This window comes from Miscanthus floridulus, chromosome 10 (assembly GCF_019320115.1).
Source record: "Miscanthus floridulus cultivar M001 chromosome 10, ASM1932011v1, whole genome shotgun sequence".
In the NCBI taxonomy this organism is placed as follows: Eukaryota; Viridiplantae; Streptophyta; class Magnoliopsida; order Poales; family Poaceae; genus Miscanthus; species Miscanthus floridulus.
In genome coordinates, this window is record NC_089589.1 from 69224016 (window position 1) to 69239583 (window position 15568).

Consider the following 15568-nt stretch of genomic DNA (forward strand, 5'->3'; position numbering starts at 1 on the left):
GTGAACTATGTGCCATTGTCCGTGATGATGGAGTTCATGATCCCAAAACAATGGACGATGTCAAGGAAGAATAGCATGGCTTGCTCAGACTTGATCGTGGAGATCGGGCGAGCCTCTATCTGCTTTGTAAACTTGTCTATGGTGACAAGCAAGTGGGTATAGCCCCTGGGCGCCCTTTTGAGAGGTCAGACCAGATCGAGCCCCTAGACCATGAATGGCCACATGATGGGGATCGTCTGGAGCGCTTGGGCCGGTAGGTGGGTTTTGCCGAGCATAGTATTGGCTCCCTTTGCAGGTGCACACAATCTGTTTAGCATTGGCTACTGTGGTCGGCCAGTAGAAGCCTTATCAGAATGCATTTCTGACCAGGGTTCTAGACGTGGAATGGTGACCGTAGACCCCACCGTGGATAACGTTCAGCAACCACTTCCCTTGTTCAAAGGGGATGCAACGCTATAGGATCCTAGTGTGACTTGGTGCGAGCCACCGAGCCTGTCTTATCCATCGGTAGCACCTCATGGAGGAGGTAGTTAAGGTAAGGTATCCTCAAGTCAGCCAGAGGGTCGGACTCTATCGCTGGATCCTCATCAAGCAACATGACCTTGGGGTCGGATGGAGCCGATGGCTGGTCAGCCCTCGATCCTAGGGTAGGTGGCCCATCACCAGCTTGTTCCAGCTCCTCGTAGTGTACCAAGGGCTTGTGCTAATCGCTAGGGAAGATGCCTGTTGGAACCAGCTCTCATCCAAACACTGCTTTTGCCAGCGCATTGGCCGCCTCATTGAGACATCTCGGGATGTGATTGAGCTCGAGGCCGTCAAACTTGTCCTCTAGCTGGTGGACTTCTCGGTAGTGTGTAGCCATCTTGGCATCGTTGGTAGCTTGACTCCTTCATGACTTGGTCGATGACCAACTAGGAGTCACCCCGGATGTCGAGGCGTCGGATACCCAATGCGATGGTGATGCGTAGGCTATTGATGAGCACCTCATATTCGCCCACATTGTTGAAGGAGGGGAAATGGATGTGAACCATGTACCTCATGCATACCCCAAGGGGTGAAATGAAGACCAATACCACGTCGGCACCTTTTTCATCAGTGATTCATCGAAGTACATCATCTAGTATTCTTGATCGACGACTCCTGGCGGCATTTGGACCTCGGTCCACTCTACAATGAAATTAGCCAGCACTTGGGACTTGATGGCTATCTAGGAGACATACAAAATGCCTTGACCCATTAGCTCGAGTGCCCACTTCGTGATTATTCCCATGGCGTCCTGGTTTTGGACAACCTCACCAAGGGGGAAGGATGTCATGACCGTCACTAGATGTGACTCAAAGTAGTGATGCAACTTCCTCTTGGTGATAAGGATGGCGTACAGGTGCTTCTGAATTTGGGGGTAGCGGGTCTTAGAGTCGGACAAGACCTTGCTGATGAAGTACATAGGGTGCTGTACTTTGAGGGCATGTCCCTCTTCTTCTCGCTCCACCACTAGGGCAGCGCTAACCACTTGCATGGTGGCTATAATGTAGAGTAGGAGTGGCTCTCCATCTATTAGAGGAACCAGGATCGGGGCCTTCATTAGAAGCTGCTTGACCATGTCAAGTGCTTCCTAGGCCTTGGGCGTCCATTCAAAATGGTCAGCCTTCTTTAAAAGCTGGTGGAGGGGGAGACTTCGTTCGCCAAGGTGTGATATGAAGTGACTAAGCACGATGAGGCACCCTGTAACTCGTTGTACCCCCTTTCTATTCTGAATCAGGCCCATCCCTATGATGGCCAAGATCTTCTCCGGATTTGCTTCGATGCCACGCTCGGAGATGATGAAACCCAGCAGCATACCCCTCAGGACCCTAAAAATGCATTTCTCGGGGTTGAGCTTAATGCCATTTGCTCGGAGTTTTGTGAAGGTCTGCTCAAGGTTGGTTACAACCTGGTCAACCCATTTGGACTTGACTATGATGTCATCTATGTAGGCTTCAACAGTTCGCCCGATGAGGTCCCCAAAACACATGAGCATACAATGCTAGTATGTAGACCCTACGTTCTTCATATTGAATGGCATTGTGATGTAGCAGAACAATCTGAGCAAGATGATGAAAGATGTCATGAGCTAGTCATACTCTTTCATCGCGATCTGATGGTACCCAGAGTTGGAGATGGCCATGAACTTCACGCAGCATGGTCATGAGGATGTAGTTGGAGATGGCCATGAACTTCACGCAGCATGGTCATGAGTATGTAGTTGGAGATGGCCATGAACTTCACGCAGCATGGTCGTCCTAGGATGGCGTGGTAGGTTCTATGGAACCCAACCACCTCGAAGGTGAGGGTCTCCATCCTATAATTAGATGGATCCCCAAAGGTGACGGGCAGATTGATCTACCCAAGTGGCACAACCTGCTTTCCAGGCACGATGCCATGGAAAGGTGCCCCGGTCGGTCGGATGCATGATCGGTCGATGCCCATGGCGTTGAGCGTCTCGGCATACATAATGCTGAGCCCGCTGCCTCCATCCATTAGTACCTTGGTGAGCCGCTTTGTGCCGATGATTGGGTCAACCACGAGCAGATATCTCCCTAGTTGTGGGACACTCTCTGGATGGTCGGTCTGATCAAAGGTTATGGCGCACTCCGACCATTAGAAGAAGGTAGGTGCGGCCGGCTCGGTCGTATAGACCTCGCGACACGTGAGCTTCTGGCGGCGCTTGGAGTCATCGGCTGCCGATCCTCCAAAGATCATGAGGCAGCCATCAAGTGTTAGAAAGCTATTGTCCCTCTCCTCAGTGTCATCTATGGTCAGCTTGGGGTCCCTCCCATGCTCCCCCTTGTCAAAGCCTCTAGACAAGAACCACTTCATGAGGTTGTAGTTCTTATATAGATGCTTGATGGGGAAAGCATGGTTTAGGCATGGCCCTTCAAGCAGCTTCTCAAAGTGGTTTGGGGTACCCTCCATGGCTTTTGGCCCCCCTTGTGGTTGGTAGTGGCCATGAGCGAGCCCTCACACTGTTGCTTGTTCTTATTCTTGATGGGATGGTTGGAAGCGCCTTCACTGGTGTCCTTGTCCCATTTCGCCTTGCCTTTGAGGCGGTAGAAGATCACTCCAACCGCCTCCTTGCCCAAGGCATGGCTGGTGGTGATATCGAGGAGGTCCTTGGTGGATCGCAGTCCCTTACATCCCAACTTGTGAACCAAGGACTCACAGGTGGTCCTAGATAGGAAAGCTCCTATAACATCGACGTCGGCGATGTTAGACAGCTCATTGCACTGCTGGGAGAAGCATCGGATGTAAGCCCGAAGGGTTTCCCCAGCCTTCTATCAATAGTTTTTGAGATCCCATGGGTTCCTAGGGCGCTTATCTATGCCCTAGAAGTTCCCTATGAAGATCTCTTTCAGGTCGGCCCAACTTTGGATTCTGTTGGGCGGAAGGTGTTCCAACCATGTTCGCGTCGAATTGGCCAGGAACAATGGAAGGTTGCGGATAATAAAATCATTGTTATCTGCTCTACCGGCTTGGTAGGCAAGCTGATAATCGTCGAGCCATAGTCTAGGGTTCATTTCCCCATAGTATTTTGGAATGTTGGTTGGTGGTCGGTACCTTGGCAGGAAGGTGGCAGTGAGGATGTGTCGGCCGAAGGCCTGAGTCCCCGATAGGCTAGGGCTTGGGCTTCGGTCCTCACCGCTATCATAGTGTCTGCCACAACGAGGGTGATAGCCGTGGTTAGCTCCCTCTCTCGAATCGTCATGGGTACGTCTATGGGGGTTGAGGGTGTCGCGTGCGTCGCGGTTGCGGCCGAGACGCTTATGCACTGGGACTATGGTGCAAAGCCTGCAGCCTTGCGGCACATGGTGGACTGATGCGTCCTTGTCGGGTCGCTCTAAGGGTGTACATTGGCTGGTGTCGAGCTCACGTTGTTGAGACAACGAGCTTTTGGCCTGCTGCACCGCCGCACGCTTGAGTAGCGTGTGAATCTCACAAGGGCCCGACCATCTTTGGGCATTGCGGGCCCCAAATCCATGACAACCCTTTTACAAAGATATAAACTGAAATCAATTTGAATCCATGTTGCTTGCCCAAGCAATTTTACCATGTGTAAAGGATTTGGACAAGTTTCATGAACTCAAATTGGTAGCATTAGCTCCCCCTACATATGTACTAAGAGTTTGGATAGAATCTTGCACATACGCATAGATATGAGTTGTGGGAGAGTAATGTCTACCAAATGATGCTAAGGTATAAGAGATGGACCTTTGAAGCGTGATACCAATCGGAGTGCACCAATATACTATCCTTAGCACTATTGTTTGCTAGATACCACTTGAAATCACTTGAAAACAACACAAACTAGTACCACTTGTGAAACCAAAAAATCAAGTGTCTAGCTAAACATCCTATGCATGCGAGTATTTCATTTCATCATTCAATCCTACAACTAGCATACACCACACAAGCATATATATTGAATTTAAATTTGACAAATGCAAACAAGCATATGTAAATGCACATTCGAATGCATCAAACAAGTCCATAAGCTTGCTCCCCATACTTGTGTGCTCAAAATGTTAGTTGATCCCCTTTCTTTGTCAATATTTAAGTTGATCCCCTTCCTTTGTCAATTCTCTCCCCCTATGTTCAATCTTTTCCCCCTATCTCATATATATTTGTTCTTCTCCTCCTTTTTCATCAATGACCACAAAGGTTCAATTTTAGATAGGTTAAGATTATCAAAGTCAATCAATGGGGTGAGGATCATTTTCCCAAATTTGGTTCAATCAAGAACACTTGCCAAAGATATTTAACTCGGTTTGATCCAAGGACAAGCTTCTTCACACCTCATTTCAAGGGTTATCTTGACCATGTTGAGTTAAACACTTATAGTTTGTTTTCTAGATAAAACATTAGGTTCACAAGCCCACAAACATGTCATATGCTACCACTAGATCAAGTCAAACATAGAATCAATAGTGGTACCATGCAAACATCAAATTCATTTGATTTTCATGAATGAGCCTATTAATTGTGAGGAATGACTAGATGCACTAAACAAGTTCTTAGTAAAGGATGTATGCCATGCCAACCAATTTTACCTTGCTTTGCTTGAAGGAGAGGCATGTCATATAAGTGGGGGGGTGCATCAACACATATTTGAGAAATCCAATATGTTCAACTCATTCCTTAGCTTGCAAAACCTCTTCCCATCAAGTGACTTGGTAAATATGTTGGCTAGTTGATCTTTGGTGCCCACACTCTCAATGCAAATGTCCCCTTTTTGTTGATGATCTCTTATGAAATGGTGGCGAACATCAATGTGTTTTGTTCTTGCATGTTGAACTGGATTGTTAGTGAGCTCAATAGCACTCTCATTGTCACATAGTAATGGCACTTGTTTGAATCTTATTCCAAAGTCATTCAAGGTGGCCTTCATCTAAAGAATTTATGCACAACAACTACTGGCGGATATGTATTTGACTTCGGTAGTTGAAAGTGCAACACTATTTTTCTTCTTTGATGACCAAGATACAAGTGACCTTCCTAATAGTTGGCATGTGTGCTCTTTCTCTCAACTTTGCATCCCGCATAATCCGAGTCGGAATAACCAACTAACTCAAACTTTGCTCCTTTAGGATACTGTCACGGGGTCAAAACCGCGGCAAGCATGTTGTTCGAGTCGGTGTCAGAGTATGAGGTCTCTGGTGGCTCGGGTGGACTCAGGAACATAAGAATCACACAGAGAAGATGCAACGGTTTATCCTAGTTTGGGCCAATTCGGTCCCTACATCCAGTAGCTGATGATCCTTATACTCAAGAGCACCCAAAATCTAGGGGTTACAATAGAGTGTAAAGGAAGAAGATTTGGTAGGGGGTTAGCTCGATGCTAATCCTAAGGTTGCCTCACCGCCGGTGGAGTCTTCCCCTCATTTGAGAGGAAGGAGACAATAGGATGTGGTGGAGGAGCTCTCAGTGCCCCTCTCCAGGTTGCCTTGCTCTCGGTGTAGAGCGGAGGCAGATGGAATGGAATGGAGTGTCTGGTGATTGAATCAGGATCCTCCTCTCTCCAATGTCCTACCTTATCTCTTATATAACAAGATAGGTCGGGTACATGGTGGTTTGGTGGTTCTAGTCTATGGTCTATGTGCACCAGAGTCTAGGAGGGCCATGCAGCAGTGCGTCGTAGACCATCGAGGTGTCTTAGAGCCAAAGAAGCCTAGATGGCATCCGGCTGCTCTGTTCTAACACTCTATGTGTTAGATGGTGTCAGCTTGGACCAGCCTTCCCTAGGTGAGACCTTCTAGAGTCTTCTTGGTGGCAAAGGAGGTTGGCTCCAAGGGTTAACGCATGGGCCCAGAAGCCACCGAGCCCTCAGAGGCCATGGGAAGCTTTGTCTTCTTGTGTCACTCCCCGGATGTGACCCTGTTGAAGGAACAGCTGGCAGGGGCAGCCTAGTGAGTGGCACAGGGAACCCCCCGAGCATCAGTAGCCCAAGGCTTGTCTTCTTATGCCTGGGCCTTGTCTAGCATTGTTAGCTGGCTAGGAGCCAAGGCCTAGGCCAAGAGGTGCCGTAGATTAGGAGCCCAAGGCTTGGGAAAGCCCCTGTGCCCTAGGCGGAAGCTGCGGTCAAGTCAGGCTTAGCCAGATCTCTTTGCCTGAGGGTGCACATGAGCGTGCCCGATGGGCATAGCCCCTAAGCCCCCGGGCGATCTTGAAGGGGTCGGTCAGGGGGTCCTCTTTGTTTGTGAACCGTTGGACCCAAGGCTTAACATACCTATGTGTTAGGATCTCGTTAGATACCAAAAACCAATATTTTGTGTATGCTTCAAGTACCTCAATATTCTCTTTGTAACCTTCAAATGACTTTCTCTTGGTTAGGCTTAGAATCTTGCACACATGCACATACTAAACATGACGTCCGGCCTTGATGCAATCACATAGAGTAGGCTTCCAATCATAGAGCTGATACAACATTTGATCCACCATGTTGCCACTTGCATCACTATCCAAATTGCCATTTGTTCCATGGGTGTACTAATTGGCTTTGCTTCATTCATACCAAACTTGAGCATATCTTTGATGTACTTGCCTTGAATCACAAATGTACCATTTTTCAATTGCTTGATTTGAATACCAAGGAAGTAGCTCAACTCACCAATCATGGACATCTCAAACTCATTGGCCATCATCTTCCCAAACTCTTCACAAAAGTCTTGATTGGTTGATCCAAAGATAATGTCATCCACTTAAATTTGTAACACAAACAAGTCCTTGCCAATCTTTTTGGTGAAAAGAGTGGTTTCAACCTTTCCCATAATAAACCCTTCAGAGAGTAGAAAGTCCCTCAACCTCTGATACCATGCTCTAGGTGCTTGCTTGAAACCATACAATGCCTTCTTCAATTTGTACATATGGTTGGGCTTCTTGTCATCTTCAAAATCGGAAGGTTGCTCAATATATACTTGTTCATTGATGTAGCCACTGAGAAATGCACTCTTGATATCCATTTGATAGAGCTTGATGTTGTGGGCACAAAGATAGGCTAACAAGATCATAATTGCTTCCAATCTTGCAACCAAGGCATATGTTTCTCCAAAGTCAAGACCCTCCACTTGAGTGTAACCTTATGCTACCAATCTTGCTTTGTTCCTTACTACTATCCCATCTTGATCTTGCTTGTTGTGAAAGACCCATTTATTTCTAATCACATTATGGTTCTTTGGTCTCTCCACTAACTCCCAAACTTGATTTTTAGTGAAGTTGTTCAACTCTTCATGCATAGCGTTCACCCAATCAACATCTCTCAATACTTCTTCTATCTTCTTTGGTTCAATGAATGATACAAACAAGAAATGCTCACAAAATAATGCCAATCTTGATCTTGTTTGTACACCTCTAGAAACATCTCCAATTATAGTGTCCAATGGATGATCTCTTGCAATATTGATTGGTTGGAGTATTGAAACTTGATTGCTTGCACTTGCTTGCTCATTGGATTTAGATGATATACTAGCCACTTGATCTTCCACATTGTCATGAGAGCCACTAGTACTTGCTTGATTAGTGTCATCTTGCACATTTGAGTTATAGAGCACTTGCACTTGATCATCTTCTTAATCTATCACTTGTCTAGGCCTCAATTCACCAACATCCATGTTCTTCATGGCATTTGAAAGTTGAATGCCTCTAACATCATCAAGATTCTCATCCTCATCTTGGGAACCCTTGGTTTCATCAAATTCCACATCATAAACATCCTCATGAGTATCACTTGCCAAATTCCAAACTATATAAGTTTTGCTAGTGGTAGAGTATCCAAGCAAGAATCCTTCATCACATTTCTTATCAAACTTGCTCAATCTATTGCCTTTCTTTAATATGTAGCATTTGCAACCAAAAAACCCAAAAATATGCAATGTTTGGCTTTCTACCATTCAAGAGCTTATAGGGTGTCTTCTCTTTCAAGGGTGACAATAGTTAGTTGCTACAATAGCAAGCCGTGTTGATTGCTTTGGCCCAAAAAGATTGACTCACATTGTACTCACTAAGCATAGACCTTGCCATATCAATGCGTGTTCTATTCTTCCTCTCAACAAGACCATTTGATTATGGAGTGTACTTGGTCGAGAATTGACGTCTAATTCCAAAATCATCACACAATTCATCAATTCTAGTGTTCTTGAACTCACTACCCTTATCACTTCTAACTCTCTTGATGGTTGTTTCAAACTCATTAGTGAATGCCTTTGACAAATGATTTGAAAGTTGCAAACACATCACTCTTGTCCACTAGAAAAAATGCCCAAGTGTATCTAGTATAATCATCCACTATCAAAAAGTCATATTTGTTTCCACCGATGCTAGTGTATTGTGTTGGCCCAAATAAGTCCATGTGCAACAACTCAAATGCTTTACTAGTGCTCATCATGCTTTTCTTAGGATGGGTGTTTCCAACTTGTTTTCTAGCTTGATAAGAGCTACAAAGCTTATCCTTCTCAAATACCACATCTTTCAAGCCTCTAACTAGATCATGCTTAACTAATCTATTCAATTGTTTCATTCCAACATGACCAAGCCTTCTATGCCATAACCTTCTTACTTCTTTCTTATTTTTGGATGATGACTTCTTCCTTCTTGCATGATAGCCATTCTTTACTATGAATTTCCCAAACCTCTTCACAAAGAGAGCCATCTTCTCATCATCTTCATCATCCCAAGAAAATGAGCCTTCATCTTCACTTGATGTGTCTTGCTTGGCCTTGCCCTTGGATGATGATGCGGCTTTGAATGCCACACTCTTCTTCTTCTCATCCTTCTTGTCATCTTTCTTCTCATTCTTCTTCTCTTCTTTCTCATCATCGTCTCTATATGTGTCATCGGTCATCACATCTCCCAACACTTAGTTTGGTGTCATGGTGTCCAGACCATTCCTCACTAGAATAGTGACCAATGTGCCAAATCTTGATGGTAAGCATCTCAAGAACTTATGGAAGAAGTCCTTGTCCTTCACATCTTCTCCAAGTGCTTTGAGATCATTGAACAAGCACTTGTAGTCTATGGAACATCTCTAGCACACTCTCATCATCCTTCATCTTGAAACTTGCAAACTTCTCCTTGAGGATATATGCTTTGGCACCCTTCACCACTTGTGTGCCCTCAAATGATTCCTCCAACTTCTTTCATGCCTCATGAGTCATCTCAATGTTCTTGATTTGCTTAAATGTCCTCTCATCCAATGCAACATGAATGGCACTAAGAGCAATGTCATTGTTTTGGAGTAGCACTTCTTCAGGCCACAGTAGGAGTCTCCAGATCGGCTATCTCAATCTTGGTCTCCACCACCATCCACACCTTTCTATTGATTGACTTGATATAGGTGGTCGTATTTGCCTTCCAATATGGATAATTTGATCTATCAAATTAGGGGTGGCTTCTTGGTGTTGTTGATTTGAGCCATTTTGACACCGAAGGTTGTTCAGCCTCAAATTACTGGTGACCATGGCTCTGATACCCCTTTAAAGGTCCTTATGGCTAGAGGAGGGTGAATAGCCTATTAAAAAAATTCTACAACAACACTAAGCCAAGAGGTTAGATAATTATGAGGTGAAGCAAGTGTTGCGCTAGTCTACTAAAAAAGCAAGCCATCTATCCACAATTCTAGTTGCTATGATCTCTAATTCACACAAGAGGCTAAGTCACTACTCTCTAAGTTAGTGAGCTCTCAAAGACTAACTAAAGAGCCTCACTAACCACTAACAAGACATAAGCTAGCTCTCAAAACTAGTTACACTAAAGAGCTTAGCTACACTAGGAAAGTAAATGCAAGAGAGGTAGTGAGCTTTATACCGCCGTGGCAAGAGATATACAATCAATCACAAAGAGAATCCTAGGACAATTATGACACAATGATTTATCCCTGAGGTTCACTTGCTTGCCGGCAAGCTACGTCCTCGTTGTAGTGATTCACCCACTTGAAGGTTCACGCGCTAATAGGCATCACATGCCTAACCCATAATCGGGTGCCGCACAACCAACACAAGATGGGGATCCACATGCTATGAGCAATCCACTAGAGTACCTTTTGGCTCTCCACCGGGGAAAGGTCAAGAACCCCTCACAATCACCATGATCAAAGCCAGGAGACAATCACCACCCTCTGCTCAATGATCCTTGCTGCTCTAAGCCATCTAGGTGGTGGCAACCACCAAGAGAAACAAGCGAAATCTACAGCGAAACACAATCACCAAGTGTCCTCTAGATGTAATCACTCAAAGCAATGCACTTGGATGCTCTCAAATCTCACTAGATGATGATCCAATCAAGCAAGGTGAGTTAGAGAGGAACGGCTATGCTCACTAGGATGTATTCTCAATAGAAATGACCAAGAGAGTGAGCAAGAGCTGGCCATGGGCCTTAAATAGAAGACCCCACGAAATAGAGCCATTGGACTCAACACTGAGCCCTCTATGCATTGACCGGACGCACCGGTCGCAACGACCTGACGTAGCCTAGCCAACATCTCGTCATGCACTTCCATCCATGTGTCACCTCGGTTAAACCTCATTCGTCGATTTCCAACGGTCAGATCACTCGTGCGCATGCTCAAGTGAAGACCGGACGCGGCACAAGGGTGACTAGATGCATGACACCAACATTAGGTCCACGTGCGCCCACGTGCCAAGTGCCAGCGACCGGACCCGTAGCTAAGTGACCAGACTTGCATGCCCGTGGAGTCCGATCGACTCCAGTAAGCACCCCGAGAGGGTTTTCTGTAGATTAGATGCATCCGATCAGGGACGATCGGACGCGCCCAACGTCCACTCCTCCTTTGCCTCGTAGCTCACCATAGTGTTAGCGTACATCACTGCCGACAGGACATGCCACCGTCACGTCCGATCATCTCCATGCGCCAGCATCCGGTCAAAGACCGAGGCTGCTGCCACTTCTGCACCACTGACCTAGACGCGCAGGTCCAGCGTCTAGTCCTGCAGTCTAGTCACAAGAAACAGCGCCTCCTCAACCCTAACTTCTCCACCCTTGCTCAAATGTGCTAACCACCCAGTGTATCACCATGTGCACATGTGTTAGCATATTTTCACAAACATTTTGAAGGGTGTTAGCACTCACATGCACATGCAATGAGTTCAGAATATCTAGTGGCACTTTGATAACCGCATTTCACAATGATTTTCACTCCTCTTAATAGTATGGCTATCTATCATAAATAATGATCACACCCACTAGATGTCTTGATCAACAAAAAGGAGCCCCTATCAAATATACCTTTGCCTTAAGTTTTTTGTTTTTCTCTTTCTTCTTTTCCAAGTTTTGAGCAGTTGATCATCACCATGGCCTCCACCATAATCTTGATCATCATACATTCGCTCCTCCACTTGGATTAGTACTAACCTATCTCATACATACTTAGAGCAAAAGTTAGCACCTAGGGTTTCATCAATTCACCAAAACAAAACTAGAGCTTTCAATCTCTCCCTTTTTGGTAATTGATGACAACCCTTTCACAAAGATATGAATTGAAATCAATTTGAATCCATGTTGCTTGCCCAAACAATTTTACCATGTGTAAAGAATTTGGACAAGTTTCATGAACCTGAATTGGTAGCATTAGCTCCCCCTATATATGTGCTAAGAGTTTGGATAGAAGCTTACACATACGCATAGATAGGAGTTGTGGGAGAGTAATGTCTGCCAAATGACACTAGTACAGAAAAGATTTTTAGGGACACCTCACTTTTCTATCAGAGATGGTTAAACTAGCAAACCGCCTCTAATGTCGCCCGTGAGCACTGTAGCCCTGTGCCGCTGCTGAAGATCCATTTTTAGGGTCGGTTCCATTAAGAAATCCGGCTCTAAAAATGTATCTATTTTTAGGGACGGTTCCGTTTAGAGAACCGCATCTGAAAATGCTATTTTCAAGGACGGTTACTTATGTCAACTGTCTTTGAAGATGGGTGATTTTCAGAGACGGTTCTATTAACAAATTCACCTTTAAAATTTAATTTTTAGAGGCAATTTTTTTAATCCACCCGTTCGTAAAAATAGACTTAGATTTTTAGTAGCGGTCATATTTAGACCCGCTTCTACATAGCACTAAAAAGCTAATTCGGGCGCTCGTAGTTGAAAATTCAGTGAGCGCGTGCTTTGAATGTCATCCACATGTCCATTCCCATGTGCATGGGTCCCACCCACGTGCTCCTTAGTCCTTCCTAGCCAGAGCATCTTATCTTCTTATATTCTACTACTACTCATCTCTTAGGGCGCGTTTGTGACCCTAGCCCAAAGGCCCAGGCTGCGCCCAGTGGGCTGCAAGTTGCCATGTTTGTGGTTGATGGCCCGCAAGCGAGCCTGGCTTCCCAGAGCCAAAATCGACCTCTCCGCCTGGCTCTCTGGAAACGACCGAAACCCTCGTTTCTTTGGAGCCGAGCTCGTGGCGGCGCTCTTAGGTGATTTTGGGCGGCAGCGGGGTGGCTCGCGTGGGCTCTGGCGGGAAGGGGAAACTTTTTCGTGCATGTCCCCGCTCTCCACTCCCGCTCTGGCTGCCGCGCGTGAAGCGAAATGGCGGCGATTTCACTGGCCTTTATATACGGGTTCCCACTCTCCACTCTCTCCTTCTTCCACTCGGTGCTTGCTCTTCCACCTCCCTCGTGAGAGACCGGCGGTGAGTTGTGGTGCCTGGCGGCGGTGGCAACCTTCGGCTGGTTGTGGGTTAGGTCACTGGCGCCGAGGTTCTTCGCCGCATCCCCGCTCCGGCTGCTACTGGGACTCCATGGCAGCGGTGTTCCTCTTCTTCTCTGTCCGCATCTGCTTCGTCTTCTTCCTGATCTGCATCCTCTACTTCTAGATCTGCCTTCTCTCCGTTGTTTGGACCCCAAGCCAAGGTGAAATCAACCCCCAATCTTCTTTTTTGTGGTGCTTCTTGAAGTTCTTAGGGTTTCTTGTTCATTGTTGTTCATGATCTGTTAGGGTTTCATACTTGTTATAACTGCTTCAGGCTTCCTATTAGGGTTACTTGTACCTTGCTGTTCTTGATCTAGTTGGGATCATGATCTGTTAGAGTTGTTGATCTGTTTCAGATTAGTATTGTGCCTTGCTAGTTCATAACTGTTTGATGCAGCTGTTAGTGTTACTTGTACCTTGCTGTTCTTGATCTGTTAGGGATATTGATCTAGTTTCTGAATTACTATTGCTCTGAGTTTTTTGTTCCATCATTGGTCGATGATGTTGTCCAAATTTAGCACTAGGAGGCATCACATACAAGATGCAGTCGTGCTTTTGTTGGCATGCATTCATTTCACATTCATGTTGATGCCTAGCAGGGTACATTAAGCTAAAATCATGTTACATTTTTACATGCTTGTAGATGGATCTATCTTTGAGCCGTGACATGCTGTGTAGGAAGGCAGTTACCTTGACTGTTGTTATGGTTACCTTTGTATCCACTAGGCTGAAAAGGAAAACCCCTGAACCTAAAACCTCACTGCCTGATCCTATAGCACTGGCCCTAATTAGGGATGAAAATGAACAGCACAGACAGAGAACACTGAGAATGATATACAATTCCACTGATTCAGAGTGTATTTCTATGATTAGGATGAAGAGAGCTGCTTTTTTAAGTTAGTGAGAACTTTTAGAGAGAGGAGTCTTGTCACTGATAGGGAGGGGGTGTCAGTAGAAGAGCAGGTTGCCATGTTTTTACATGTTGTAGGGCACAACCAAAGATTTAGGGTTGTCCACCAGTCTTTTAGGAGGTCCATCCAAACTGTCCACAAGCACTTCCATCAGGTGTTGTATGCTGTGGGTGATCTTAGGAATGAAATGATAAAGCCAACTAGCACTACCACTCACCCAAAGATTCTTGGAAGCCATACATGGAATCCATATTTTAAGGTAATTGTATACCCTAGATTCATTAGTTGTATTAGACCTGTTGCAATGACTGACCCATGCTTTTTAGGATGTCATTGGCTTTATAGATGGCACTCATTTCCTAGCAAGGGTTCCTAGGCGCATGCAACAAGCTTTTAGGGGTAGGAAAAAGGATCCCACCCAAAATGTGATGGTAGCTGTGAATTGTGATCTGAAATTCACTTATGTCCTGGCTGGCTGGGAGGGCTCTGCCCATGATGCAACTGTTTTGGTAGATGCTGTAGCCAGGGAAGATGGCTTGAGTTTGCCTAGAAGGTAATTGCACACCAACACTAATTACATATTCCATGGCCTATTAACACACACTCTCACAGTAAATGTCTTGTGTAGGTAAAATGTTCTTGGTAGATGCTGGGTATGCATGCAAAAATGGTTTCCTACCTCCCTACAGGGGGGTTAGGTACCATTTGTCTGAGTATGGCCCAAGGAACAGGCCCACCAATGCAAGGGAGTTCTACAACCTTAGGCACTCATCACTTAGAGTGACTGTGGAGAGGGCTATAGGTGCACTAAAGGGCAGGTTTAGGATCTTGGACAACAAACCCTTCCACAAGTATAGGACACAAGTGAAGCTTATAGTTGCCTGTGCCATTTTGCATAACTGGATCCTAGGTTTTGGCATTGATGAAGTAGTGCCTGATGAGGAAGGTTTCACTACTTCTGCTGATCCAACCAACCTGCCCCCAGCCCATCTGGACCAAGACTCTGTTAACATGGCTGAAATAAGGGATGCCATTTGCAATGCTATGTGGGAAGGGAGGGGAACAAACACTATTTGATGTAATATGTTCTTGAATTTAGCTTCTGTACCCTGCTATGGAACTCATGTTTGTGTCATGGTGATGTAATAATTTGGTAGACAAAGCTGAGACCAATTTTATGTTTCATTCATTCTGTTGTTAATCTTACTGTGAGTCTGTTCTTGAATCATTCTATTCTTCATGATCTGTCAGTCTGTTGTTTATTCATACAACTATTAATATTGTTGTCAGTCTGTTCTTGACTAATTCTGTTGTTGATTTCATTACATGCCAGTCATAGGATGGATTTAGGTGCATTTGAGGGTGGGTTTGTTGCTGGTACTTCATTGATGGAGCAGCTCATCAATGGTGGTTCTGCCCCTGTTGTAGCTAGT

At 45.4% G+C, this 15568-nt stretch overlaps 1 pseudogene; it reads left to right on the plus strand.

Moving 5' to 3' along the window:
- The first annotated feature begins 13927 nt into the window (after nt 1-13927).
- LOC136487590 (protein ALP1-like) lies at nt 13928-15212 on the plus strand (annotated as a pseudogene).
- Nucleotides 15213-15568: the final 356 nt, after the last annotated feature.